The sequence below is a fragment of the Quercus suber genome, unplaced genomic scaffold, assembly GCF_002906115.3.
Source record: "Quercus suber isolate HL8 unplaced genomic scaffold, Cork oak 2.0 scaffold_324, whole genome shotgun sequence".
Classification (NCBI taxonomy): Eukaryota; Viridiplantae; Streptophyta; class Magnoliopsida; order Fagales; family Fagaceae; genus Quercus; species Quercus suber.
In genome coordinates this window covers 547,845-553,529 of record NW_027069777.1, presented here as the reverse complement: position 1 = coordinate 553,529, position 5,685 = coordinate 547,845, and the positions used below count along the sequence as shown (strand labels likewise).

The following is a 5,685-nucleotide window of genomic DNA, read 5'->3' as shown; positions in this document are numbered from 1 at the left end:
GTTTCATGGGCCCTAAGGCCTATCCCTTCACAAGTCTTGGGCTTTAAATCTTTTTAATGGACTTGGGCCTACCATCCTTTTTTGTGATGAGCTCAGTCCTTTTATTATTACTTTCCATGGAGTGCACTGTGCTATTTGGCCTTAAAGTTATAACTTTTTAGACCTCAACAGTATGTTAGAAAATAATTTTTATCGAGGTGTTATTGCTTTATATTTGATGGTTGTTATACACCAATGCAATTTAGTCCTTTTGTCATAATAATTATTTTTTTTTTAATTCTCAAATTTTGAACTCTTTTATGTATGTTTTTATTTTTGGGGTTTGGTTATTGTATTTATTTTGTGAATTTGTTGATTTTTTTTTATTAGACTATCACTAGGAAAAAATCGGTATTGATGAACTATGTTGTTTATTATTGTTTGTGTTAGTTATGACATAAATTAAACATAACCCAAATAAGAACAATCAAACCCATACCACATCTCATATCAAGAAATTAACACAAAGCACAAAGATAATTTTTAAATATAAAAATAGATAAACACTAAAAAAGTCTAAACTCTAAAAAATTAAAACTTAAAGTAATTTTTTATTAAAATTATTTACTTATTTAATAATTTATTATTATTATTTATTTAATAATTTAGCTTTAATTATTTCTAAAAAAATTAGCTTACATATGAATCTTCATGAATTATACTAGTGATAACAATAATTAAGTTTTTGTATCTATCCTAAAAATTGCTAAAGCATCAACTTCCTCTTTGTTTATTTGGATAAAGTAACAAAACATAAAAAGCCTATGTTGTGTGTGTGTGTGTGTTTTCCTACATTTGGTTTTTTTTTTAAATAAACATGCATCTTGATTTTTACCTAATAATTATTCTTCTTTTATAATTCCTAGATTGATTAGAAATTTAATTTCCTCAATATTGAAAATTCTCTCTCTCTCTCTCTCTCTCTCTCTCTCTCTATATATATATATAGACACACATATATGGTTTTTTAGTGTATTCTTATATATTCCTACCCACAACTTCTTCTTCTTCTTTTTATGTTCTTTTCTTTTTGATCTTTTTTATTTTTAGAAACAACTCATTATTCTAATCAATTTTTTCTCTCCCCTATTATCAATAATTATCATTCTCTTATAATTTTTATGTGGCTTTTGTTTTGTTTTTCTTATTACTTTTGACATTCGCAAAATCCATACTAAAATGCTTTATCAAACCTACTATCAACACCATTACAGGTATGTATATCTCTTCTTCTTCTTCTTTTTCTTTTTTTTTAAGGCTTTACTTATGAGTCATAAAGGAAATTTTAAATCCATGAAATTCATTATATGAAACTCCAAAAACATTTACTCTTTATCTATTTATTATTTAAAAATTATCAAATTTTTTACTCTATCCATCTTTTTATGTCTAGGTTGTATTTATGTTATGTTTATATGTGCATTAGAATTAATTAATTTTCTTGAATTGTAAAATTTTATGTTATTATTTCTCATTTTTATTTTTGTTGTTAGTAATATAATTTGCGTGTGAAGAGATTGTTTAACATTATGAGCATGTAATTTTTTTAAAAAGAAAAAGAAAAAAGAATTCACTGTAATTAATTTATGTTTTGGTTTTTACAAATATTAAAATAACCAAGTAATATTAAATCTACAGCATGAAAAAAAAAAAAAAAAAAGAAAAAGAAAAAGAAAGAAGAAAGAAATCGAGGGAGGAAGAAAATGAGTAAAGAAAATAAGCCAGAAGAGGCAGAGGCGGTCTCCCAAGACTTATCAGTGGATGATCAGCCTCCCTTTGATAACCGCTTTGCCATGCTCCACCTCAACGCGTTCAACTGCCACAACCACCACCAACACCAACACCAACCTTGCAACACTTGCGGCTGCCTCTGCTCCACCTCCAACCCTATGAAACGACGTTCCCCCTCGCCGTCTTCTTCTTTCCAAGACCCACTCAACGCCTTCTCCTCAGACTCTAGCCTAAGCCCAAGAGGCTCTTCCAAGACCCGGTTCTCCGCCGCACCGTTTCGACCCGGATCCTTTCCCATCTGGGTCGGGTTTTCAAGCACCCAACCCCAACAATTCCCTGTCTCCAGAGCAGCATCCGAGGTCGACGGGTACTGTCAAGTCGTTCCGGTTACTCCGTCTTCGAATCCCGGGTTGCCGCCTCTTCCGCCGACTCTGCGCCGGACGATTTCTGACCCGAATCCGTCTCCGGCGAAGACTATTCAAGGTCCTCGAGTTCCGGGGATTTAAGTGTGGATTTGACTAAGGAAGACACTCCCAACTCCAACTCCAATTCCAAGGTTTATTACTTTTTCTTATTTTAGGTACTTGAATTTAATGTGAAAAATTGTAATCTTTTCATGGATTGTGAATATATTTCATTGACTGTAATGGATTTGGTCTATAGAAGAGGCTGAGAAGGATGAAGGACTGTATGAGAGAGATGAGCAAGTGGTGTGAAGAAGTCATGCGTGAACAAGAAGATGCAGAAGAAGAAGAAGAAGAAGAACAAGAACAAGAACAAGATGAAGAACAAGAAGATACTAATGTTCATGCCGTAACAAAGGTTCGGTCTTTAGCTTCTCAAGATTTAATTCATTGTTTTCTGTTTGGCTCCCAGAAATTGGAGAAAATGTGAAAGACAAAGAAAAATATAAATCTTTGGTTCTTAATTGATTGTCATTTTGTTTCTAGAAATGATAACTCACGGCCATTATATTAGGGTCATTCAGCTAGAAAAATAGTTCTTGTTCTTGGTACCAATTAATTTCTTCTATCTATATATATGGTACATATTCTCAGACACCAGGCAGAGTATGCATTCGTTTTTATTTCCTTTTCTATTTGATTTTTATGAGAATTCTGTAGTGGGTACTAATCTATGCAAATTCATTTTTGTTTCAGAATAATTCTGCGCAAGATTTTGAAGAATCTGTGTTCGTGGAAAGGGTTGGGGAGGAGGGCCTAACTGTCCATTTCAAGTGTCCATGTGGCAAAGGCTATCAGATTCTTCTCTCTGGAAGGAACTGTTACTACAAGCTCATGTAGAAAAGCCAATACCCTGTACTGATAGAGTTACTAATCATACTTGCTTTTCTTTTCTTCTTCTTCTTTTTTTTTTTTTTTTTTTTTTTTTTTTTTAATTTTTTAATTTTTTTTTTCCTCTTGAATACTTTAGAGTTTAGATGATACCCACATCAGTCACACTGCACAAGATCCTTATGCTTTTTAATTTTCTGTGTGAGATTTTTTGGGGGTAATTACCTCTTCATATATGTACCTATTATTCTTGGGTTTCAATTCCTTTCCTATGATTTTTTTAGATGGAACCCACACCAGTTAGAGTACTTGTAATTTCACCTTTTTAGAAGATGTGCCAATTTTAGATGTAAATGAATGCAATTCCCATATATGCTACTTTCGTTTTGCAATTAATTTTATGTTTTGATGAATATTAGATTTTTCATTTTTGTGATCATTGTGAATAATTGTAATTAAGGCTGTAAAGGAGGCGAGTTAAGTATTAAAAGTTTAGAATTGTTTATTTAATTTTATCTTAAATATTAGTTGAAATCAAACTTATTAACATATTTAAACTTAGTTCATTTTTTTGACGAATAAGTTTAAGTTTGTTTACAAATTACTTGATTAACTATTCTTTTCTCATATTTAATGAATACCATCACTAAAACTTTTTTTTTACTGCTTTACAAATTTTTAGATGAAATTACATTATTTGACTCAATTAGATAGAATGATTTGGTTTATAAATTTATAAAAATTAGATTTACCAACATTGTATTATTAAAAAATAGAAAATCTTTTTTAAATTAAATTGACTATTTATATTATTAATAAATTACAAACAATAATGAATATTTTATAACTTATTTGCAAATTTACTAAATATAATATCAAGTCTATAGTATTTTTTATACATACATGTTTTCAAAAAATGCTTCCAAATTACTAAGTTTTTAAAGCTTGTTTTATGAAAAAAAAAAAAAAAAAATTCAGGCATAAGTTTCCTCTAAAGTCCATGAAATTCATTGTCCTTTTAAAAAGTGATTTTTCAAACCCATGGAATTCTTCTTGGGGTTCCCATAAATGTGCGTGTAGGGTTGACACATGGTTCCTAATGAGTATGTACTCAATTATTTATATTAACTATTCATTTTTTTTTATCATTATTCAATATGAGACTTTACTCACACATGTATATCCAACAGTTTATATAAAAGAAATTCTTATAATAATTATAATAGAACGTAATTATCTTCTAACTTATCCTTTTTTTAGAGAGTTTTAACCAATATCAGATCAAGATACTAATTAGTTTTTGGTGTAAGTGGAAATTGAACCTCAGATTTCTTATTCAACCATTAGAAACTTTTTTTGTTGAGCTAACTAGAACCCACTTATTTTCTAACTTATGATTGGCATAATGACATTTGTAGTTACATCTAAAATGTGTTATGCACTTGAAGAGTATAGACTACATTGTATTTTTTTTTTTTTCAAACCTTTATTAGAGTTACATTTTTTTTTGAGAAAATTTAGAGTTACATTCTAATACACTAATAACATCTTTTATATAAATGGGATACATCTACGGTCTGTGTTATTCTCTCTTTTTTTTTTTTTTTTTTTGCCTATATTGTAATTTAATTTTTATACAGGTGCTTCTATGTACACAGTTTTATTGACAAGATCCCTGCTTAGTGCTTATCTTCAATCTACATTGATGAATATAGTTGTAATTGTTTATTAGCCATTGCCTTTCTTGTGAGTTTGATTTTGTTGATAATATAAAGATGATTAATTTGTTGATGGTCGTTGGACTTTCCGTAGTGTTTGTTTGTTTTTTTTTTTTTTTTTTTTTTTTTTTTTTTGCCTTCCCTTTAACAATTCCCTCAAGTTGGAGTTAACCTCAATTAGATCATATTCAGGTGTGATTTTTTTTTTTCATGCTGTAGATTTAATATTACTTGGTTATTTTAATATTTGTAAAAACCAAAACATAAATTAATTACAGTGAATTCTTTTTTCTTTTTCTTTTTAAAAAAATTACATGCTCATAATGTTAAACAATCTCTTCACACGCAAATTATATTACTAACAACAAAAATAAAAATGAGAAATAATAACATAAAATTTTACAATTCAAGAAAATTAATTAATTCTAATGCACATATAAACATAACATAAATACAACCTAGACATAAAAAGATGGATAGAGTAAAAAATTTGATAATTTTTAAATAATAAATAGATAAAGAGTAAATGTTTTTGGAGTTTCATATAATGAATTTCATGGATTTAAAATTTCCTTTATGACTCATAAGTAAAGCCTTAAAAAAAAAGAAAAAGAAGAAGAAGAAGAGATATACATACCTGTAATGGTGTTGATAGTAGGTTTGATAAAGCATTTTAGTATGGATTTTGCGAATGTCAAAAGTAATAAGAAAAACAAAACAAAAGCCACATAAAAATTATAAGAGAATGATAATTATTGATAATAGGGGAGAGAAAAAATTGATTAGAATAATGAGTTGTTTCTAAAAATAAAAAAGATCAAAAAGAAAAGAACATAAAAAGAAGAAGAAGAAGTTGTGGGTAGGAATATATAAGAATACACTAAAAAACCATATATGTGTGT

General features: G+C 28.7%; 1 non-coding gene across 1 annotated transcript; it reads left to right on the top strand.

Moving 5' to 3' along the window:
* Window positions 1-1,737: 1,737 nt before the first annotated feature.
* LOC112032802 (uncharacterized) lies at window positions 1,738-3,461 on the top strand. The gene is made up of 3 exons (XR_010632839.1): window positions 1,738-2,326; window positions 2,434-2,592; window positions 2,931-3,461. It is a non-coding gene; the product is annotated as an uncharacterized LOC112032802 (transcript).
* Window positions 3,462-5,685: the final 2,224 nt, after the last annotated feature.